Raw genomic sequence first — 24,806 nt, forward strand, 5'->3', positions numbered from 1 at the left:
AATCATATTGGAAGCTCTGTTTAACGTTTTAAAAAAATATATTTCTGTTTATTCTGGCTATCAAAAAATAACAAGATATAATTCAAGCACTTTTATGTGTAAGGTCCTGAGAGTTATCAGAGGATCAGTGACAAGTCCTGAGATAACCCAGGTAACTTCTCTGCTCCAGAAGCAAATGTATTCCTAGCCATAGGGTTTAATGAAAAAATGAATGAATTTAAAATAACATGAGTTCCTTAATAATTACTGTCAATGCATCACAAAAATGCCTGCATTTACAGAATACGTCCATTTCAATTGGAAGCATTAATGATTCCATACACAAATACTCTGTGCTCCCCTCGTTTACACACAGTTGTGTTTATGAATAAAATTGCAGCTTGAAGTCTCAGCCACGATGAGCAATTCGGAAACTCACTGCTCATAAATATCATGCCAATTGAAGCAAGCTGGTTTAGGGATATTGTATATTATTTATCACAATTCAGCCTGTCATGGAATTAAGCACATTGAGCCAATTTCAACATGAACGTCAGGGGAAGGAGAGATTACATTCAAATTAATAAAGTTGCTTTTAAAGCAAAACAATGTCATCCAGTATAGTCTGCTCATAAACTGACCCACCGATGTAAACGTGAGAACTTCATTTACCCATTCTGCACCCTTCTGGTCCTCCTTTCCCACCTGGCAAGAACTATGGGGCATTTCTTGCAACAACTTGAAGAGACCTGGCTGGCAATCATTAAAAAGCTCGAGAAGGGCAAGTCCCCAGGACGGAAATAAGAAATCTCACACAAACATCTGTATCTGCCATTACAAAGGATTCCCTCTACCATGGTTCACTTTTAGTTTTTTAATTATTATTCTGTGATGGACACTATACCATTAATTTAATTTCAACTTGCATTTCCTATTAGTACAATCTACCAAGCTATCTCTACAGCGGTAGCAAAATCACTTCACAGTGTGCTATACCACTTCAGAGTTAATTACATGTATTTTGGTTTTGATAAATGAAAATACGGGACATGATTAATTGAAGGACAATCAATATGATCCAGCTATTAGACAGCTTGATGAGGTATCCAATGTACGCATATAATCTATAGTAATCAGCTAATTGAAGACTGTGTGCTAAAAAGATTTTAGGAAATCCCAGCTTCACATTGAAAAATATCCCAATAAAATGGATGAAGAATAATGGTCACAAGACCCATGAAGGTTTAAGGCCTGTTTCTGTTTCAGTTGTTTCTGAACAAAAAATTTGCTTCACTGGCTTAAAACCACTTACTGAGATAAAATACTGAAAGCAAAATGAATTTGGTAGGGGAATCCTGAAGTGTGTTTCTTATTTACATCCACCCAAACTCCTTTAATTGTATTTTTCTAATGCTTCCTGATTTCTGGAGCTGCCAGAGATTGTTAAACAGTTTCATTAAAAACACTCCATTTGTCTTGGTTTCGTCGCATACCAGATCAAATTAAACAGTCAAGTAGTAGAACAAATGAACCCTTTCCATCTCTTTTGACGTGAAACCGAGTGTGCAAAAAAGCCGTACACGACGCCGGGTCACCGCTGTGAGCATGTCGGCCACATTTGTACCTCCAAAGAAGAGCACAGGAACGGAGAAAATAATCGGTAAGCGCAAAGCAGCAGTGCTGCACGTGTTTAGAAAAATATGGAAGCGGGGAGCGCAATCCCTAAGTCCGCGGTATGTAAGTACTATTAGCATAAATGCTGACAACTGTTAATCTACTGTAACCCTGATTAATGGTTGCAGTTGTCCATTAATACCAGGCATTTTAACTTACTACTAAAATTGATTAGTCAGTTAAGAGTTCAATCCTAACATTCAATAAAACTGCGCTTTCTCTGCAAATGCAGTATGAAACGAGGTGATGCATTTAAGAGCGCTCCCAGCAGTGGGGTGCGCTCCGTGCTCTGCCCAGCTCCACGGCCGTTCCCCTGGCTACATGCAACACGAGGATGTTACACGGGGTGTGCTCCGCATCTTCAGGAAGGACAGGGACACTGTGGGAGGAATGGGGCAGAAAAGGCCACGCACCCAGTCCTCTTTCCACTGATGCCATCCCACAAATGACCTCCTCGGTGCCAGCCTGTGTTTCTCTCCCTCCTCCAATTCGTAATTTCTGTTACTGTGATTTTCCTCCCCAGCCTTCCTTCGCGGCGCTACCCGCGGCCCATCACGCACTGGCCGAGCACCGAGGGGAAAGTGTCAGCTTGCTGCAAGGCTGTTGTCCTTAGCACATAATCGGAGCGTACAGTATTTCGCCCGGCATTACCGCGGCACTGCGCTGTTCGCAGCACCATAGTTACAGATCTCAGAGCTTCTGCTGCAAACCTTTCCTTCCAGGGGGTCCTTTGCCATGGAGACTTCAAATACTTGAAGCTCGCATTTTGCATCCAAGTATTGGGCCGTGGGCTGCCCCTGCAGCCTGGCGGCTACCGGGGATGCCAGGAAGGAAAGCCAGGAGGCAGCAGCCGGGCGGAAGAGATGAACGCTCGCTGCCAAAAGCTGGGGTGAATGCAGCCCCTCAGCCGGGCATGGCTGCAGGTCTGGCCAGGAGCTCGGCTCTGCAAATCCACCCAGGGCTGTTTAGACAGAGTTAAAATACAGAAGAGAATTTTTAAAAAAGCTGCCGTCATCAGAGAAATACCTTTTAAAAGCCATCTTAAATTAATCTTAGACAAAGGAGCTGTTTTCTAAACAGGTAAAGCCAGGCAAGTAATTTCTAGGCACCCTGTGCCGAGGGGTCAGGCTGTTTAGAGACAAACACATCAGACTCTCTTGCAGTGATGGGTAACCCTAAAAATGCCAGCTAAAAAATAATACTGAAAGCAAGGAAAGAACATGCTACTGTCAGTGACTAAACCCCCCTAATCCACAGGTCCTGGTCCAACCTTTGCACGTTCCCGGAGCCGTGGCACCCGAAAGGTGCTCTGCGAACGCCTTCCTCCAGCTTCCTGACCACCAGAAGCCCCAGGAGGCCGAACAGCGATTTGGAGCACGCAGGGAGCGCAGGAGCGGAGCCTGGGATGAGATGCACACTTACGCTGTTTTCAATTAACATTTTTTAAGTGCTGTTGAAAGCAGACTGAAGGGATGTGGGACCGGGCTGACCACGCGATGGTCCTGTTCCAGCAGCATTCAGCCAAAGCCTTCTGAAGTTAACTCTAGGGAGGTGGGAACAGCTCAAAGACTGCGTTTAGGTGAATTCGGGATTTCTGCCCACGCGGCTTTCACCACAGACTAACCCAAAAGCGGGTTCGGAGCCAGGCAGGCAGCAACCCAGCTCTCTCGCAGACCCACCACCAAAGGTTGCAGGTGAACCCTTCAACAACATCAGTGTCTCTCAGGCTACCCTTTAAGTATTAACATACGGGGGAAATGCCTAATAGCTTAATATTATTGTGTGTGCGTCTGAAATATCACTCCGTAAGGCCTCTTATAGAAAACATTAAACCTGGTTAATAGGAGGCATTTGAGCAGAATCAATTATTTTGCAGTAATGCCTCATATCGAAAGAGGTATTTTAAATTTGGAAAGTATGTGTTGTCACAGCAGAACTATTTACATATGCAAAAGCACATTTTCTTTGAAAATAAGTTACAGAAACAATAAGTACAAATGTAAAATTAGCTTTTATTCAGCAAAATGCTTGAGAACTAATCCTTACCATGGTTGTAGATAGACATACTCACAACACTACGCTGAAGGTCCTATCAACACTTCATTATAAACTTCTCCTCTTATATTCAGGGAATTAGAAAAATCTTTGCCTGGAGGGGATTGTTTTCATAAACTCAGTGCACAGGGGTCTCGGTACAGGAAGGAATGTTTATGGAAAATCTGAGATTAGAACATTTCAAACTGGCTGGTTTCAAGTTGCACACATGTAAGGTTATAAATAGCAAGCAAAATATGTGTATGAAAACCGAAGAAATAACACTATGCAAAAAAAAAACAAATTTGTCGGTTATGATGGAAAAACGAACAATTTTTCTATTTGACTAAAAATCTAATTTACTGTCAAGCCATTCCATTTTGCTGTCGGATTGCTACAACTGTTATCTCCAGGATCTTTTAATAACAACTCGTATCTCCAGCACTATGTGGGTCTTTCCGGCTGAATTTTTGGGTTGATCCTCCCAGCGACTTCCCCGGGAGCAGCGACCCATCTCTGCGCTTTGGGAGCGCATTTTGACATGCGAGCTGGAATTCAAATATAACCCCAAAATTTCAAAGCCCTTAAGAAACAGTAAGACCCAGCTTCCACCACAAGGCTGTGTTGTGCCGTGGTGCACAGGATCCGTCCATACGCACGCAGCAGACGCAATTTGTGCCCCAACTACAGCCTGAGACAGCTGTGAGGCAGCCAGCACCATGACCTACCCAGCTCCTCCCCAAGTACTAGCTGTTAAATAATAACATTATAAACCTTTGTAATCCAGGCAACGAGACGAGAAAGCCTGGCTTGGAGAAAAGGCGAGGATAGTGGGACAGATAGGGTCAGTGGGATGGATCAGGTCATTGTGGGTGTTCCCCCTGCCTGGCTCTCCAAGACATTTCCCATGGCTGCCAGGCGTTAGATGACCTGCACAACCGTCCCCCACACTTCCCTGGGCTGTTGGCTCCAGGAGATGCTCACAGCTCATGATTTCACCTCCCTGAACTCCACGCAGCTCACGTGGGGAAGGTGCCCTGGTCTGGTGCTGTGCCTCTGGGGAACGACTTCTGCCTCCACTAGGAGATGTGTGCTGCAGGTCAGGCGTGAAGCCCAGAGGAACTGTTGAGCGCTGAAATGCATCAAGCTGCCATGAAAACTTGTGCTGGTTTTGCTTGTTTTTGACTCCTCTGCCTTTAGCTATTTCCTACTCTGCAGGTTGCTTGCTAAATTCTTGCATGGCAGTAGCTGGATTTACTGTTCGTACTAGACTTCAGTTTTGTTGTTACAGCATGCAAAATATTCGGCACGAGCAAAAATGTGTATTTTTGCACATACTTGGCTGTTCTGTACTGAGTATGGCAATAGCAGAATGCAATCCTGATAGGGAAAAGACCATGGATAGTAGACAGTGAGTCAGTACGAGCTTAAAAGAAAGATAGCAATTAGGACTAATGGGTGAATTATATAATATAACAGTTAAAATAATTCTGGCTGACTCAATTGAGACTACCCTACACCCCACAGCATTAAGGTTTTGGCCAGTGTACAGTGTGGAACTGCAATCTACCGAAATCTCGTTAGCTCAGCTAACTAACTGCAGTTTGCCTCCACTTACTTATAATTTTAGATTTAAACCCTCTGCAGCAGAGCACATGCAGGGTGAAAACAAATTTTAAACATTACGCTTTGCTGAAATGCACTGCGAGTGTACTTTCTTTCGGAAGGAAGGAGCAGGGCGGCTTATTTTACTTAGAAAATGAAGTTCTCAGGATGTTAATATCTCAGGGCAACCTCTGCTTTTTCAGTTCAGAGTAAAGGGTGCGGAGACCTCGCGCTGACGTCTGGATGTCGGTATTGCAGGGCTCCTCAGAAAATCCTGCTGACACAGCTTCCTCTTCATCTTTGTCTCATATCAAGTTAGTAGTCAATGTGTTATTTTAACAGCATGACAACAACTATACAGAATGTCAAATAGTTACCTTTTATCTGGAATTTTATTCCTGCCATATATTTCAATGGAAATATACAACTTAATGTTGCAACATATTTCATACTGAAATGGATAATAAAAAAAAAAAAACTATTGACTGTGCATTTCCTCTAAACCATAAAGGGGCAATACACTGAAAATCTGTACTGTTTACTACTTTCTGTCTTTCAGAATCTCTGCACTAATCTACTGTGCTTGAACTATAAATATGGCTGGGAATATTTTCAAGGTTTTCCTTTTGAGAAAAAAATAAAATATAAATATAAAATATACCCCTACCTAATCCAGAATGTTCCGCTCAGCTCAAGTTACAGTTCAAGCATGACAAAAAGATGGAGACGGAGGACAAAGCCTTCCGACCCCATTTTGACCCCACCACATGGGTCCATCATCCTGCAGAAAGGTGCTTTCAAGTCCTAGGGCAGGGGAAAGTCAGGATCGGGACGGAAGATTTTACATTGGCGGGCATAAAACCCACCCAACCCTCTCTTATCTCTGGTATTATTTCAATATCGGGCCAACACTGGATGTACACTGAGGGAGGAAGGCTGAGAAAAGATTCAGGACCTCCCCTTGGGGTCTCTGAAAACGCGTACCCCCCATCTGCCCAACGTGATGTGATCCCGAGTTCCCGTGTGCCTTCAGTCAGACGCCCTCTCCCTTCTAAGGAAACTGCAAACCAGGAAAGAAATATTCCCTGTCCTTTTCAGTACACACGTCAGCTGGATAATTGCCTAAATTACAGCTTTGTCAATATTAGTTCGTTCACTCAACCTTTCTTCTTCGTAAGGGAAAAAACAACCTAAAGCCGAAAGGCCCAAACTCTTCCAGAGCCTTGGGTCTACCCAAGGACGACTCTTCTTCAAGGGAGGGCTGGTGGCCAGAGCTGCCACGTTCACCATGCCTACATGGAGCAGTCTCTAGGACTGTTTTTTTATTTGTTCTTTTTTTTTTTAATAAGATCCTTGTTTAAATTGTCTTGGCTTGGGCATCTCCTACATGAATAAATACATATGAACACATCCATTGGGAACATGGTGAGGACAGAGAAGTTCTAGGAGATTGTCAGAACCTGACCTACCCTACGTGAAGGTATTCTGACACTTTTTCCAGCTAGACGATGGATTTAGCTGAGGACAGTCAGTGTTTCTGAGCTTTGCTCTCCAGCATTCATTCCAACTGTGCTTGCTCTCTCCTTGCTGTGCACACCTCTCTTCTCGGGAAGACTGGAGGTATCTCCATCTACCAAATAAATGATGGATCGGTGCCTTCTGAGGCATTCCGAGCCATTACTTCCCTCCTGTAGAGGAAACTTCCAGTAATGTCACTGTGCTCTTTGCTGATCCTCAGCTTTTAGAACCTGGACAACGCCCCGCAATCTGCCAGAGCTAATCAACAGATGCCTGGTCATCCTGAAACACCCAGACGCAAGAGGGCAGGGCACGCTCACAGGTTTGCCAAGCCCCTCCGTCCTCACACCTGAGAGGTACAACTTGACAGTTCTGGCCTTTTTGGGGACAAGTATGAGCTTCACATCCGTATTTGCTCAGCAAATACACAAAGCTTGCAGGCACTGAAATAGAAATGAGGTGAAATAGCTGAATTCCCTGACAGTGCTTTTTGGATGTTGATTCCCTTCCTGTTGCTTCCTCTCTTAGCAAGAAGCCCAAGCCCCAAGACACCTGTCTACCCTGTGTGTGCGGCACCACCTGATGACATGCATGCTTATGCCATGCTCTTGGGACTAACCTGGGAGTACTGCAAAATCTTCCTCCCTGAAAAGCAGCCCGTCCTTGCAGGCAGCTGGAGCGTCGCCCTCACCTTCCCCACAGCGACACAGCAGAGGACGAGTGAGGAGCTCATCCCCAGCCGCCCTGCACTGCCACCTGGCTCCTCCACAGCATCTACACCTCCTGCTCCACCAACATCCTACCATGGACCCAAGGCAGCTCAGTGCAGAGCACAAATACCTGGCGGTAAGGAGATCCAACCAGGAGCCGAGGGCTAATTCTGAAAGGAGCTGAAAAACGGTTGTGCAATGATTTATTCAAGAGATTCTGCAGTTCACCAACTTTGCTAAGCTTTGGAGAGGGGAAAAATGTAACAAGTGAGTCTCTTGCATGAATAAAAAATTACATTTTACATAAATTAAATATATAATTTGATTAAACATGTTTATGCCTTTGCAGTGACATTTAGAATAGGAAGTATTCATTTTCTGTTTTGAAAGGAAAAAACTCTTTCAAATGTAATTTGAAGCTGTCAAACCAATCTTCTTTACAGATCTTTTAAATGTCACATACCTTCGAAAGGGGATGGCAGATTCCTTTTAAATATGCAATTGCAAACAGTCCAAGCAAAATCAAGAATTTATTAAAATATGCTACTGACATTTATACTGATTAAGTATAGCCCTTTCCTCACTCCCTTTCGATAGACTCCCTTACAAAAGATGTGTCACAACAGCTCACATTAACGCCGTCCCCGCTCTAATTCCACCACATACAACCAGTCCTCACCCACCAGCAAAATCCAGCTGCAGGAAAGAACCTGCCTCTTGTTTTGCAGGGGAACTAGTATGAACTTTGTTGCTTTACATGAAGTACTGTGCTTTTTGATGATTTCTTACCAACATGCGTGAAATTTATAACCAAAAATATTAACTGCACTTACCTTAAATCAAGTGCAGCACTATACCTAATGGCTTTAAATGGAAGAGTGTATTAATCATAAGCATAAAGAAAACCTACCGCGACTCCTTTCAGACAACTTTGCACTAGCAACCCGTATGTTTTGTTTTATAATCACAGCATCTATCCCTAGGTTACTTATTACTCTTCCCAATTAGAAAGCATTTCTATTTTTTTTTCTTTCCCTTTTCTTTTAAGGAACAGAGAAGAGGAATAGTGCAAAAGCCTCTCAGCTACTGGTGGATGTTGAAGCACAGTAACGATGGCATCTCCTGTTCTCAGTCACTTCCCACTGACATACTGGACATTTTAGGGTCATTTTATTTTTTTACATGGCAAAGAATTTAATTATTATTTCTCCTCCCCTGTCACCAGGCCAGTGAACTGCATGGGCATAACTCTCATTAGCATTAATGGAAATCCCCACTGTAAATTCTCCCCCGTGAAGCAACATTAAGAGCAAGGCCATCCTGAGCAAGCATACTCAAATTGGAAAATAAAATATACCTCCCATTTCTCGCTACCACCACAGGGAAAATGTAATGAAGTGCAGGAGATTAAGCCACAACTCCTATATCAAATCTTCTTTGTACTCTATAATTACTCAACAGAACGTACACAACGGTTGCTCCTTGATGATGAGAATTTGTTGCACGTTATTGAAAGACTTTATCCTAATGCTCTCAACTTTCTGGTGCATAACACCACAAATTATAGCACAGCCATCGTAACATAAATCACGGTCGCCACCAACGCTGGCTTACTTAAAGCTTACGCTCTGTATTTAAAAGCAGAGAAGTATTAGCACTGCAGAAAGCATGTCAGCGCCAGGCAACGGGGACACAAAACAGCCCTCCGTGCCGAGCGCACCGCAAAAGGAGTCCAAAGCAAGCTGGCCTGAAAATAGCCAGGACAACAGTCTAGTGTTTTTCTCCGGGAGCTTCCAAAGACCCCCTGGCTGATGCAGTAACCTCGAGGCGCGGCTGTCCTGCCAAAGGCACTGCAAGCAGCGCTCCTCATGCCTCTCGGTGCGGCTCGGCCCTGCAGCACCTTCCTGCAGTCAGCAGCACACGGGGCTCTCGCACTACAACGCGCTGGAAGGGGTGGTTGGTACTTTACAAGACAACTCCACGCGCACTGGAGTGGAGACAGAATCATCTCTCAGTCTGAGGGAACTATAAATATCAGGGCATAATCTCTCCGCCAACAGCTCCTCTTCGTTTTATGGATCTTCTGTGGGTCGAGCTCTTCCAATGCGTTCTGCTGATACAACACTGATGATCAGTGTAATAAATGTAGTTTAAATAAAACCACTGGAAGTTTAATACAGCTGTAGTCAAGCACATCACTTCTTATGGGTTTCTCAAGGATGCAAAATAAGTCACGGCTGCACCCATCAGAGCTCCTTCTATTGCTCCCCCGACCCCCAGTTATCATCTTCTGTACGACTCATGTCACTGGGCCACTGGAGGAGATGCTGACACCCACCACACTGCTCTCACCTGAACACACTCAGCACCGAATACAGAAAGCCCACTCCAAATGTGCCACTCAGCTTTGGTCGCTTCTGTCCTCACTGACTGGTGGAGCCCAGTCCCACGGTCTACAGAGCTGACCAGCTCGAGAGTTAGGCTTTCCTAATGTTTAAAAAAACTTCAGTCAGTGCCTGGTACCTCCCAAACCTCTCATAGGTTTTGTCTATAGAAGTGGGTGGTCTGGGCCTCCTCTCCCCTGCTGCCTTTCTGAAGCAAGGCTGAAGGAACTACACACCAAATAATTTTTACACCTTCTAACCCAGAAATTACACTTGCACAGGCTTATGCAAGCGTAGAATTACAGTCATTTAGGATGGAAAACACCTGCAAGATCACCGAGTCCAGCCATATCATCAGCCACAACGTCATGAAGTCCAGCCATAAATGTCGCTGCAAGCGTGGCGATGCGCTGGGCTGCTTTCTGGTCTGTAATTTTTTCCAACCACTGTCAACACCACCACAGTGCAGCTCGGAAAAGGTACGAAATCCATCTTCTGAATGTCCAGAAACCAAAGCGAGGGAACATGCTGCCGCCAGCTATGCCAAGGGCTTGGAGCCGTGCATGGAGGAGCTGGGTCCTTTGCTCATCCATTTGCGTCATTTCATGTAAGCAGGATCTCAGCTTCTGCCTTACAAAACCACCGTCAACCAAGGGATGATCAGAGAGCTTGGGTGGGCTGGGAGGAGGCTGGCTGGCACCAAGAGCAAAGCGGGGGGGTTCACCTTGCAGCACAAACTGAGCATCCAGAAACGTGAGGAAGAGGAACCGGGGTGAGTAGCAGGTGCTCTGTGAGCCTGCTCCGTCCAACTATGCCAAAATTTGGCATTTTGGCAGCTCAGTTAGACCATGGAGTCTGGTTGCTGGTCGCCTGGTCAAACACTCTTACACCCAAGGTACCCAGGAGGGCTGCAACACAGATGACTGCTCTCTTCATGACACTTCCCAAAAACCCAGGTACCAATGCTGACAATAAACCTGTTTGCTTACCTCCAACCACAAGCACACTGCTAATTTCATTTCAAGACCATCTGAAGAGCCCGGGGTGTTCAAACACGGATGAGATGAGACCCGAATCAAGGGCCTACAGCTGTGCGCAGCGCACTCCTGCACTCGCACTGCATTCACACGCCGCACCTTTGAACATCTCTGTACTGGAACAAGGTGAAAAAGCACAAGTTCAACCGATGCCAGAGCTGAACGGGGGCCAGTAAGATATGCAGTTTGTGGCCAAGCCGCCGCGGTGCTGTCGCGGCTGTGAGGCGAAGCCACAGCCTTGAAGGCCTCTGACAGAATCAGCGTGGCCACCACCGGCGTCCCCCGACCCGGTGCAGCAGCTTGGCCACCGCTCCCACTTCCGTGTATCCCACGGGACTTCGCCGAGGGCCTGCAGGGGCAGCCAGGGAGGGAACGCTACAGGAAGGAACAGCAAAAATTGGGCGCTATAAAAACATAATGCAAGTGCCCGCGTGTCACGTCATTAGTGCGAACACACGGGGACCGCGCTCCTGGTCCTGAGCGCAGCGTGCCCAGTGCCGGGGATCCGTTTGCTTGGGCCTGGCAAAGCGATCGTTTCCTGCACTCTGCAACAGAAACTCAGCGCTCACAAACCTGGTAGCCTTTCCTTTTATTCTTCCTGTCTTTATTCTATTTATTTATTTAGCTATCCAACGTGAAAGGCCATAAATCGCGCTGCTACTTAAGTCACAGGGGGAATTCCTTTAAACATAAGGAAAATCTCATAAATAACTTCCTGCAGTCAACAATGCATTCATTTCCTTCTCTGCTTTTAGCCTAATCTCCCAGCTAACAAATCAAATCAAGAACCAAAATGTAATTACTCCATTGCGATAACCATCTCCTTATACTCAGAGCATACCTTTGTTTATTTCTTCTCGAATTAAAATCACCACCGAGGCGTGGGCAGGCGGGCGGGAGGGGAGGAAGGGAGCGGAGGCACCGATAACGGGGCACGGTGGGCACGGGCTCTCTTCTGCCCGCCCAAAGCCCTGTGTCTTGGACAGAAGTCACGCCGGTGGCTGAGGTGGTGGAAAAACCCACGCCACACCCTGCGTAGACTCACTTTATATTAGCAGAATGCATGACACGGTTTTCAGGGCAATGAAGTGCAGGAGATTTAAAAAATATCTGATTGTCGCCCCAGGACAACTCCCCCAAACTTGCCAGCAGCGATGCGACTGCAAATAAAGTCAGCACTTACATTTACGCTGACGCCAGGGGTTAAGAAACTCTTTGCAAAATGCATACATATAGGGCACACAGGGCCAGCAGGTATTTCACCCTCCATGAGATTTACTGCTGTGTCCTGTAGCGAGCCCTCATTGCTACCAAACACCGTCTGCCTTCCTGTAACCCGCGTGCTAACGCTGCTGCCAGGGGTAAGGGAAGCCAAGCACCGCCACGGAGCCACCACGCATTGTGCCACGCCGCCGCACGGCCAAGCACGGGGACGTGGCCTCGGGGCCGGGATGAAAATAAATGGACAGAAATAAACGGGGCCGGGCTGCCAGCCTCTCGAACAGCCCAGCCCAGCGCTCGAGGGGAAAAGAGAACTGCAGCCATCCACGTGCATCCGGCGCTGCGGAGGACGGGAGCGGGAAGAGGTGCTGTGGGCACCCATCTGCCCGACTGGAATGGGGGCAGAGCATGGATGTGGGGCACTGGGGGCCAGGCAGCATGGCTTGGCTGTGGACAGCCACCGAAACTACAGGCAGGCATCCATTTGTCAGCAAAATGCTGACATTTCGCATTCCCCCGCCGCTGGGAGCTCCTGGGTATGGCTCTTGGGCAGCAGGAGTGCCCCAGCTTCTCCATTCACATGGCACATGGCTATCCCACAAAGCAATTTATTTTTTCACACCTTTTCACCTGCCTACCATTTTACGGTCCCAAAAAGAACTGCAGGACATGCAGCATCATTACGCCACCAAGGAGTTGCTTGAACGCAGCAGGAAAATTTAAAATTTCAGCTGCATACATGAAATAAATGTATATTTTATTTGATTTACTGTGATACTTTTCTTCCATCTCTTGAAAGTAATTTTTCTCTAAAGCATAACTGCTTAATTGGCAAGTGTACAAAATATAATTACACTGCATACAAGTTACAATATTGCTTATGGGAATATCGCTGTTGATGCATTCTGCTTTATTTTGTGTTTAATCTCTATTAAGAGATGTGTATGAAACAGCTAGGTACTCTCGAGTTTATAAAGACGTTCTTCAGTCACTTCTCCTCCTAACCAAGGACCAAATGCAAGGGAAAGACAACAGAAAACTCTTCGGCTACTACAATGCCTCGAAGTTACTAACAGCCTGTTGGACACGTGCCGTGCCGAGCCGCCCGCAGTGTCTTGCCGGTGTCACCATCCAACTCACGCCGGCGTGTTTTAAGTGCCTTAAAGGTTTATTTCATTTGCTCAAGTAATGAGATTAACGCCGTGTTGGTTTGTTTAAGCTAAACCATACCAAGCCAAACATCTAGATGTCCTTAACTCCCAGCATTAGCCCAAGCGGCGTGACCGTGCGAGCCTGTCTTACCGCCGGGCGTTTACTTGCACCAACAAGTTCATGCGTTGCTCCAGCCGTGCTCCGAGAGGTCAGGCAGCCTACAGAGACCTCGAGTGGGCACACCTGAACGCCCCGTAAAAGCGCTAGTGGAGTAAGTGTTGAAACATCACGCTCACGTTCCTGCTTGAAAATCACACTGAATTCTCCCCTCGATAACACACACTTCATTCTTCACGAGAAATGCTCAGCAGCATGACGCACAGAGAGAAGGGGCATGGCGGGGAGCAGCACAGCCCATACAAAACACGGGGTAAGCCCCAAATTCTCCCACCCTCGTCTGCAGCACGTCTCGACGGCAATAACCGTGCATCAAATCGCAGCTTGCAACCCTTTGCCCCTAGTTTCACTTGCTGCTTCCTTGTGCTCGCTCTCATAAAACTGTCTGCAAACACGTTGTTTGTGTTCAAACCACAGCAGAGGCAACGTACAATTACATGTTAAATCTGGGTTTGACTTGTTTTGATCAGTTGTTTGCATTCTTGTTTGTGCTCTTCTGCTTCGAAGGCTCCCACCAGGGCTGGGGTTATTTCTGAAGTACCACGGCTGCCCAGAGGCGATTCGGAGTTTGAATAAATTCTGCACAAGCAGATAAAGCACACGACTAAAGCAAGTCACCCTCCTTCATTTTCTTCCTCCACCTCAATTCACCCACACCTGATCCAAGTATCAGCCATTACTCGGGCTGAGGTGGCCCCAGCTCATTTCCCACCTAGTGCTAAGTACCTGGTGGTGGCACTGGAGATAACTCAACCCTGTGATAAACACAGGGAATTTTTGGGGGGAAATGTCGGGGAAATAAAAACCTGCGGGGGGTTGCACCACGTGGTCTATAAAGGTTCCTTCTGACCCAAACCATTCTGTGATTCTGTAATCTGAAGGTCACAGCCTGCAATCTCCACCTTCCGATATAGGTCTCCTCTCTGCAAGCCATCCTCTTGAAGGGAATCTACAGTGCTGGTGCCTGGGATCCATAAACATCTGGGCACTCTCCTCCAAATGATGGGCTTTCACAGATTTCATAGATTTTGCGGTCAGAAGAGACTACTGAGATTTTCCAGCCCGACACACGGCATGGAGACTTACCTAAATTAATCCCTGCTCGACACACTGCGTAGTAACCTGCTAAATTAATCCCTGCTTGAGCGTCATTTACTTCAACAGATATTCCTGAATTTCACATTTCCAAAGGTGGAGAAACTGCCAGCACCTTCAGCCCGTTCTTCCAGCACCAGTCAACTTCAGTGGTAAACCGGGGACCTTAATCCCAGCCCTCCTCTCGCTTCATCCTCCACCTATTGGATCTTGTTAAAACTCTGCCTGCTAGACCCAAGAGCTCTTTATTATTCAATTTATTTTCCCCATGACAACGCTAATTGCCTTAATCAATTTACCTTCCAACGCTCTCCGTAAGTGAAGCAGATCGAGCTCCTGGACTCCGCTGGAAACTCCCCGCTCACCCGGCACTCCTGCAGCCCTCCGTGGAGCCTCCTTGGTGTCCCTGGCGTGCTGGGGACAGGGACACCGCCACCTCCTCCACCCCGGGAGCCAGCTGGCAGCCCGAGCAAGGAGCACACAAGACCTTTGGCCGTGCTCTCACGCTAGCAGTGCTCGTCCTGCCTCTTCTGCTCCCCACAAAGACACGATTTCTCCAGACAGCATCCTGGAGGTACGGCCTGTATTGTTTGCTCCTAGATAGAGAAATTTACAGTTGGCCATCTGAGAGCTGCTACCTGCCTGCATCCGAGCAATACAAATTGCTTTTATCAGCAGTCCCTCCTTTTCATTATTTACCGCTCTCCCAATCTTAGTGACATTTCAAGCTTTAGCAACAGTGATTCTGTGCCTTATCACGGGCTGCTCACAAACATGCTAAGCGGCAGAAGGACAAAAAACGAATGCTCGGAGAAGCTCCTAGAAATAGACGTTTGGACATTATTTCTGATTTTACAACTGTATTTGGAGAGCTGGCAGTCTGCTGGGTTTCAGCCAGTTGTTCCTTTCCACCCAGCCAAAGCAATGGTGCTGTACCAAAGACAAATTTCTTGCAGAATTTTGATTGAACAAAATCCACTCGGTTACCTTAATCAATGACATATACAAGCTACTTAAATAGAAAAAAAAAAAAAAAAGTTAATTGTAGAGGCTCTGATGTCCCTAAACTCAGGCTGATAGAGATGAAGTGCATTGCCACTCTTTATTTCGTCATTAACCGGGTCCCATCCCAACTAATCAGATCGCTTGCCCAGGACTTACATCAAGCTGACAGGTCGGCATTACTCAGCCCATCCTGTTTACCCTTTTTATGTACTAATACACCATAAGCATGGCCACAGCCTGCTGGGAATCCTCCACTCGTTCAAGACTCAGTGAAAAACAAGCACTTTTGCCCCGCCGAGCACAGGGCCAACTCCCGAACAGAGGCAGAGGGCTGATTTACAAAGGTCTGGCTGCAGCACCCCCTTGCACCAGAGGTGTAACAGGACCTAAACATAACATTTCTCCCCCCAGTAAAAGGCAATATTCTGGTCTTGCCTATTAACTTCACCTAGTAACCTAGTCCCGATATTTTAGAGAAACTGCTTGTCGGTCTCATCGCTACTGGCAACAGCTTCCCTTTGCATCCCTTCCTGAGCTTCGGTTTCTGTTGGTCACCACCTTCCAGCTCCCCCCAGGGCTGTGCAACTCCAACAACCCGAGTGTAGGCTGGTGTCCCACCAGGAAGCAAGCGAGGAGGACCCACCTGGTCAGGTTCTTGTTTCTGATGCATTGCTCAGCCAAAATTTGTCAAGAAACAAACACAGCAACACCACTGGCTGCCAGCTCCCCGCCAGGGGCTAAGCATGAGCAAGATCTCGTGGGCCAGGCAAGGTGTTCAGTGAAGCTGGGACACCTCCACAGAAGCAAAAATCACATTAATACCCCGATCTGGGCAAAACTAAAAGTGCATTTTATCTCCCCAAATCTGTCTGTGTCGCTTCTTTCTAATACTCACAACATTTGTTGTCTAGATAAATGGATACAGACGTGCTTTCTGCTCTTCAGACACCATGGATGGGAAAAACACACCCGAACATCAAAACTCTACTTCCCCGACAGAGCCAAGGACGCTGCCACGCTGCATGCCATGATGTGGCTGAGCTTGTGGCATGCCACAGCCCTTCTGGCCACAGCCACGGGGCTGGCAGAGAACTGGGCACCTTGGCACCTCACGTAGAAATAACATTACAGCAATATTATGACGTACAAAAAGGTCCTGTTTCCTTCCAGGAACTGAAAATAGGTGGAACAGATATTTCATCTGAGAAATGCTGTTATTATTATTGCGAAGGGGGAAAGCTGAAGTCAGTGTAGGTACTCTGCTATGAAACTTCTGGATCCCTCAACTCTAGGCTCGGATGTTGCACCAAACCATTTATTGTACGAGAAGAGGCACTAACCTTGACAAATGGTAAATATAAAACTTGCACAAGCTTGTGCTGCAGGATCATGACACTTCGGATAACTTCAGAGCATGAAAGCTGACAAAAAGATTTTTTCCATGTATTGAACTGAAACAATTTCATCCTTAACGAATCACAGAGAAGCTCAGGTCTCTCAACTTTTAAGTGTAACTTCCATTATTTAGCCTAATTACTTTGCTCAAATTGCTGATTCCTTCCACCAGAACTTGGTTCTCAGCTTAAAGTAATAAAAAGGTAGACACTTTATGACAGCTCTACAGGTACCACTATCATATATACTGGCTCCGCCTGCTTCTAAGGAGGGATTTACAGGGATTTCCCCCACCAGGGACATCAATACAGGCAGGATGCAACAACCACTGAGACCCTGCACAGCTCAGCTCATGCCCCGGCACAACACCCACCCATCACTAATCATAATTTCTGGTGGTTTTCACCCAACAGCAGCTTTGTGGGAACTGAGGGATTCCCATCTCCTCCTCCTGCCTCTTTTGGGGCCGATCCCGAGCTCCTCGGACACGCAGCTCTGCCCCAAACCCCCTGTGCAGTGTCGGGGCTCCTCAGGCAGCCACCATGTAGGGCCAGCAGTCAGGACCAGAGGAACAGCCACAAGCCAACCTCTCTGGGAGCATCCTGGCGTTCTGTGCCAGCCCCTCCAGCACTGAAGGTGCTCTTTTTCCAATGCGAACAGGTCTCTCAAAAAATAACAGACAGCACCCATTGCGTACCTGTTATATTTAGCTACAGAGAATCCGCCTGCATTATTCCTGGTCTCATTAAAGACCTGGCTCCTTGTAAATACCGCATCTCCGATCCACACGTTCTCCCTCCGCGCTGTGCTTCAAGGGTCTGTTTAAGCAGTAATTGGTATGCATCGTCGCAAGGAAATCGTGGCTGGTTGTTTGACAACATTGCACCAGCTAACCTACACGGCAGCGACGGCGGCTGTCCTCATGCGAAAAACCACGGCATGTGGGTTCACACCAGTGCCCTCAGAGAAACCCTGCAGCCAACACGCCCCGTGGTGCGAAGAGGAAGGCAGAAGCACCCTGCACGGGCAGCAAGCCCTCGGTGCCCAGCAGCCTCCGGAGCCTCCGTGGAGCAGGGGCACCAGGGGAGGTGACCGCATCGTGGGGCTGTCTGGAAGGGCTGGAATCAAAAAACAAACAAAAACAAAACCCCTAAAAATTGCTGAAGTTGGCAACCCTGTGCTCCTAATGGGGCCCAGGAAAGCTGATGCTAACAAAGCAGAGTCCTGCCCCTGCCTGCAGCTGCTAGAGCTCTGTGCCCCCGTCTGTCACCCGCACAGCTCCACCAGCACCACTTACATCCCGACCAACAGCGTTTCCTGCAAACAAAACTATGCTCTCGCTTTTTTTGTTTGATAATCCCAGTTAGAAGTTACAAATAATACAACCCAGGCACTAAGGAATCACTACAGAGGAAAAAAAAACAAACATCAGATTTGTCAGCAGGTCCACAAGAGCCTTCCCAAACACCACCCGTGTTTTCCCCTCGCCATCACCTCTGAAAAATCTTAATCTTTCCCATTATACCCTCACCATGCTTCCCAAACGTGACGTCCTGCCATGATTACCTTCTCAGAGAGGAGAAACAAAAAATAATTAGCAACCAGGCATTTAATCCTTCAGGAACAGCTCCTGGCACTTAAATCGTCAGTGCGCTGGGTGCAAGCAAGGGGCATGCACCCACGAGGCAGCGCCGGTGGCTGTAGAGCTGTGTTGGTAACAACAAATTCTGTGCTCTAGCACCAAAAACTTCTGCTGACGTCACAGCAAATATTATCTGGGGCCTTCCCAGCACCGTCTGTAGGATGCCGAAGGTCACGGCCCCCTCAGCGAGATGGGGCTGGGCCCGAGCAGCAAACAGGCACGACAGAAAGCGGCGGCTTGCGGCCCTGCCCTCTGTGGGGCAAAGCGCGGTCACGCCGTTATTCATCCTTTCACCTAAAACTTATCTTTATTTCATTTCCTCTGGCAAAGGAGAAGGAACAAAAACCAGCAATGAAAACAAGGGAGGAGGGACGGGAGCGGGATGGGAGCCCGTGGGCATGGAGGTGACAAAGTGCATGTGGGAACTGACCCCCCCCAGTGCCCCTCATCCAGCTCCCAGCTGGAAGGGGAGCCAAATTTGAGCTGCCAAAACCTCTCCTGCGAAGCCCCCACGCTCCCTGTGAGTGGCAGCAGGGGGGCACCGTGCCCCTGGCCACCACTGCTGCCCCCCATCGCCGTGCCCCCCAGATGATGGCAGTTCAGGGGCTACCAAGGCCCCCACCACGTCTCCTCGGCCTGCCAGAAACCCGGGAGCCATGAACACGGCCGAGCGCGGCCCTGCGGGGTCACCCAGGGCCCCTCGGTCAAGCGTGTGATTTCAGCACCAGGAGGAGCCACAAACAGGCCCAGGGCATGGGGGCAAGGGCCCTGTGCCCTGAAAACCCCAAATTTCCCGGGCAGGCGCAGTCTCTCCGGCTGAGGAGCTCCTCGCTGGCAGCTCCACTCCGCACTTCTCTGACTCACTGCAACCAGAACGCGAAGCAAAGGAAGGAGTACTGGCTAGATCTCATGTGAAGAGTAAATGTGACACCTATCAGATTTTATATGACAGCGTGCAGCAGATTTTAACAAAACACTTGCAAATTGTCGGTAGTGCTGTGTTTCGAGGAGCTTTTCCATTTCTTCTGCTTAAACACGAAGCCCCTTTCCGTCCTCACAGCTGGTAAACAGCGCCCAGAAAACAACCCAGCATTTCCTGTGAAAACGAACCTAACCTCTTCCAAAACTCTGGGCAAACCCAGAGGCAACTTTCTGTTTTCACTGCAGCACACCCTCCGTGTCCGCGAGTCAGCTGAGCTCAAGGAGTTCAGCCTGGACTGCAGCCAGCCCGGCCGATAAATGGCCGCGAGCGGACAAAGGTTTGGGTGCGCTCCTTCCAGGCTGGCCCTGGGACATCACACTCGGAGGCTGATGTTTTTCCTGGTAGGAGGATTATTAACAGGGGAACCCGGCGACACGGCTCCGTGTTGAGGTGACAGTGTTAAAGCTGACAGCATGTGCACCAGTTTTCACCCTCGGGAAACTCCTTCGAACATTCTCCGTTTAGGAAAAGCGCAACTGCAAAAAGGTGCAACTTTGCCCTAAAACACGAGGTTAGGAGAGGAAAGGGCTGTTGGGAAGCGGCTTGGCTCCACGGGGCCTCACGGGATGGGGTTGCCGTGCCCAGCCCAACCTCCCAGGCCACAGACAGACAGGGCAGACAAGGCTGTCCAGGGGCTGGACAGACAGACGGGGCTGGACAGACAGACGGCTGCCTCGCACCCGGCCATGCGACCACCACGAAGCGTCGCCTGCAGCCGGCGTGCCACAAGGCACCTGGAGAACACGCTCCGGGCTGCCCAGGTGTCTCGTTCTGAAGTTCCAGCGGAAAAAAAAAAAAAAAAAAAAGAAAATTCAAACACTCCTACAATAACAAACAGCGCTCCTACATAACAAATAATTTGTTATGACTTTTAAAGGGGAAGGCTCTTTTTCGCTGCCGGCGGCCGCGAGGGCTGCGGAGCAGAGGGAGCGTGCCTGCAGCCCGGCGGCCAGCCCGCCTGCGTGGATGCTGAAAGCAAACCCCTGCCCCGCTCCCCGCTAATGACTAACAGGTGTGCTTCGCGAAGGCTTCCAAAAATAAAAGCTCCTTTCTAAAAATACAGCCCAGCATTTACAATGCCAGATTTCCCAGAAAAATACCGACAACGTCTGACGTTTCGCAAACCGCTGCTCTAAGAGCGACTTCAGGCTGCCCCCACAGCACAAAGTTTTGCGAGGCGAAGGGCACAAACCTTGGTTTCAGATTCGAGCCCCGAGGACAAACCCATTCCCTCCGCCAGCTCTGAAGCCTGTGAACGGACCAGCCTCGTAGCAGCAGATTACAGAGCACATCGCCACAAATAATTTCCTTTTTTTTTTTTTTTTTTTACTACAGGATGCGTAATTGAAATGTCTGCGACTCAACAATCACCTTTGAATTCATAAATACCTCATAGTATTCCGAACACACTCTCCTATAATGAGACCGTCTTCAATTTTCCTTGGTAAAGAGACCTTTAAAGAATGCTAAAGCAGGTCGGCGCCCTTATGCACTGATGAAAACAGGAACAAAAGCATTTTGTCACCAGGCATCTCGTCTATCATTATTTCATTCACTCGGCTTAAACAAACTAAAAAGTATGTGCCTTCTCCTCCTCGATGTCGGCGCTAAGTGGGATTTGAGCCCCGTCGGTGAGCCACCATCTGTAGGAAAACAACAGTTCGCTGCACCTCACCGTCCCCGGCTGGCGTTTTCCCTGCTCTTCGAGGATGGTTTTGAAAACACGGGATTAAAATGTCATGCCATCCCTCGTGTTCCAGCGGGCTGGGGGTTGTTTCTGTCCTCTGGTCACGGCGGACTTAATCAAGTGTGAATGATGAAAGTGCTTCAATCAGGGCTCCGGCCGTTCCGGGCGGGAGGTTTGCGGGAGCCCCCCAAGAGCCGTCGGGACCCCGCACCCATGGGTGCCCCCCTGCGCTCCCCAACGTCCCGGCCGCTCCGGCACCCCTCCAGGGGTGGGGTGGGGGGGTCACAAAGGCACCCCCAGTCTCCAGCCCCCCCGTTTCGCAGGTCCCCGGCCCCACGGGGCGCCACGCGTGGGGGTGCGCTGCCCACGGGGGGGGGCCCCGCTCGGCGCGTCCCAGCGGGGGCATCACGGAGCGGGGCCGGGCAGGGAGGAGCGAGGCGAGGCGCGGCCCCTGCGCTGCCCGCGGGGCCAAGGGGAATAAATAATAATCAAAAAAATAATAAAATTAAAAAATTAAAAAAATACATATAAACAATGATAATGATTGGACCGGAATAAAGAGCCGAAGCGCACACGCCGCGAGGTAGGGTAAAATAATAAAATAACAAACAGCAGAGCGGCGAAGGCTGGGGAAATAAAGCCCGAGAGATGACAGGAGGGCAGAATAAAAAAGGAAAGTCGGCCCCGGGCTCCCCCCGCTCCCCGCGCCCAAACTTTGCGGGGCCGCCCGGCCGCGGGGAACAATGCGGGCCGGCACAACAAAGCCGCCCCCGGCCCCTCGCCGCCCAAATTGCGGGGCCGCCCCCCGCCGGGGTCCGGGGGTGGCGCAGGGCCACCGGGCCGGGGGGCGACGGTGCCGGAGGGGGGGGGAGAGGACCGGGACCCCCCCCCCGCCCCGGGCTCTCCGGGGAGAGCGGAGAGAGATGGAGGGGAGGATGCCCCCGCCGCCCCGCCGCGCTGCCGCCCCCCACCCCCCCGGCCGCCCTTACCTGCTGCTGGCCGCCCGGCACGGCTCGGCTCGGCCCGGCTCGGCTCGGCTCGGCCCGGCCGGCCTCCCCGCACCGCTTCAGCGCCGCATCCCTGCCCGCCGCCGCCGGGTTGCGCCTGCCGGAGATCCACCTCCCACTGCCAGCCGCTCGCCCCGCACAAAAACTTAAGCCTCCCCCCGCTCCGTGCCGCTCCGTGCCGAGCCGTGCCGTGCCGAGCCGTGCCGAGCCGCTCCTGCTCCGCCCGCCGCCGCGCCGGGAGCGGACGGGGGCAGCGGAGCCCCGCCGCGGCGCCCAGCAGCAGCGGGGAGGATGCTAATTGCAACTCGGGGGGAGGGTCGGAGGCGCTGGTTTTGTTTTTTTTTTTTTTTTGCCTCTTTTTTTTTTTTTTCCCTTTTTTTTTTTTTTTTTTTTTGAAGCGAGAAAGTGCCCGGGCGGCGCTGGGCGGAGCGCTCCCCCTCGCCGCGCCGGCTGAGCGCAGCAGAGGTAGGGGCTCTCGCTGCTTTTTTTTTTTTTTTTTCCTTCTTTTTTTTTCTTTTTTTTTTTTTTTTTTTTGGGCAATAGGCGGGGTCTCTCCTCGCAAACCAATGACACAAACCCACATGGACCGGCCTCGCCCCCTATAGATACTCTTCACTACAAATAGGCTCTCCCGGGGGATTAGCGGAGCAGCCAAAGTACGAACAGCCGGGGTTGGGGAGGGGGGGGGGGGGCACCGGGAGGCTCCGGGGGGGGGGGGGTCGGGTGGAGGACAGACACACAGACGGGCACGCACCGCCCCCGCAGGGCTCCGCACCCTCGGAGGGGGCTGCACGGAGCCTGTTGCTCCCGGCGGCCGCCGCCTTTGTTCGGCTCCGCACCCGCGGGGGCACCGCGCCGCCCCCCCCCCCCCCCCCCCCGGGGCTCTGCGCCCCCCCCTCGGGCTCTGCTCGCCCGCAGGACCCGGCCCCGGCAGCGTCCAGCTCCCTTCGTACCGCGGCCGCTCTCCCGTGCCCGGTTATCGCACCGCGCCCGGCCTGAGAGCGCTGCCGGGGCCGGGGAATAAAAGGGGCACCGGGGTGCTGAGCCCTCGCTGCCGGCATCCTAAAAGCGGAGGGGCTGCCCCGCGCACCCCCCCGCCGAGCGCCCGGTTCTGATACGGCTATCAGCTATCGCACCGCGGCGCTGGGCTGAATGCGAGATAACGAGAGCGCGCTCCGACGGGCATTTATTTGTGTTTGTGTTCCGCCTTACCCCCCGAGATTGGGGAATTAATGTTTTGACAGACATTCTTCGTCTGCTTATCGCAAGAACGTGGGCAGGTGGTGATCCGATCTTTTTGTTGTGTAATCATCGAGCCTTCTGCATTATATACGTTCCGTGCTTCTCAATCAGCCCGTGAAAAAAAGCACATTCCTTTTCGAGTCAAATAAAAACCCCTTGAACCAGATCAATTGTCCATCAAAATTAATAAGCGAGCTTCAGGTTTTTTTTTTTTTTTGTCTGCGAAATTACACGGTGAGGAGCCGACGGATCTCGGTTCTTACACGCCCGTTTTCGGTCCTTGCTGGCTGTTACGCCGCGTCCATCATTTGTCCCCCCAGCACCTGCTGCCCAGCGCTGCTCCGAAGCCGAAGCCTCGCAGCCCCCAGCTTGCCCAGGAGGTGCACAGCTGGGTGCTGAGCGGGCCCACGCTCCTCCAGGGAAATGCACCCACCCTGTGCGGACACCACAGCGGCACCGCGCAGATCGGGGCCAGGTGTGAGCACAACGCAGCGTTCATCTAATTCTGAATCCCCTGTAAGATTTCTTACATTTCCGTCATCGGCAGCGCTGCTCGATGACATCGTGCTCTGGCCTGGCACCGCCACGCTGAGTTTCTGAAGCCCAGCCACCACCTCTGCTTCTTCCAGCTCGGATCTGTCAGTCGAAACACGCCAAGTGTGGCGGTGCGGGACTGAGAAATAGGGATCGCTCCTAATGAGTAACGTTGAGTTCATGATGCAAACCCAGAGAGTGACCCAGAGCGATCAGGCCGGGTTGTAAAAGGGAAAGCTCCAAACCAAACACGTCTTCAAGTTTAGTGGGGGGTCACCGGGCACGTGGAGTTTTCTTCAGACCATTTGGATGGTGACCGAGCATTCGTCACGTGTGAAATAACCTTCCTAATCAGAAACCAGGGAAGGAGACGTGGTAGGTTCAGCGTGGGGCCTGAAGCGGCAGGCATTGAACTTCGTATCACAGCTTTTAGCGCTTCCACTCGGCTGCTGCCCAGCCTCGGAGGTGCTTAAACCCCTCGAGCATCTCACGTGCCCCTGCAGAAGTCCGGCACCCGCTTGGAGTTTGTGCCTCGGCCTCCCTACACAGGACAGGGGCTGCAGCAGTGTTCTGGTTGCTATCCCCCATGTTATGCCTGAATTAGTTTTTTTTTATTATTTTATTTTATTTTATTTTTTCCGGACAGGTGTTGCCATTGCAAGGCTGTCATCTACGAGGAGGGTTCCCCCTTTGTGCTTGAAAAGGCCAAAGCTACCATCCTTAGGG

At 49.9% G+C, this 24,806-nt stretch overlaps 1 protein-coding gene across 1 annotated transcript in view; it reads right to left on the bottom strand.

The window, feature by feature from the left end:
- The window catches only part of CTBP2 (C-terminal binding protein 2), a 125,077-nt gene extending 102,497 nt beyond the window's left edge, over positions 1-22,580 (bottom strand). Inside the window, exon 1 of the mRNA XM_080597223.1 lies at positions 22,287-22,580. The gene's annotated coding sequence lies outside the window, so the exon portion shown is untranslated. The remainder of the gene's footprint in view (positions 1-22,286) is intronic.
- Positions 22,581-24,806: the final 2,226 nt, after the last annotated feature.

This window comes from Anser brachyrhynchus, assembly GCF_964034855.1.
Source record: "Anser brachyrhynchus genome assembly, chromosome: 6".
NCBI lineage: Eukaryota > Metazoa > Chordata > Aves > Anseriformes > Anatidae > Anser > Anser brachyrhynchus.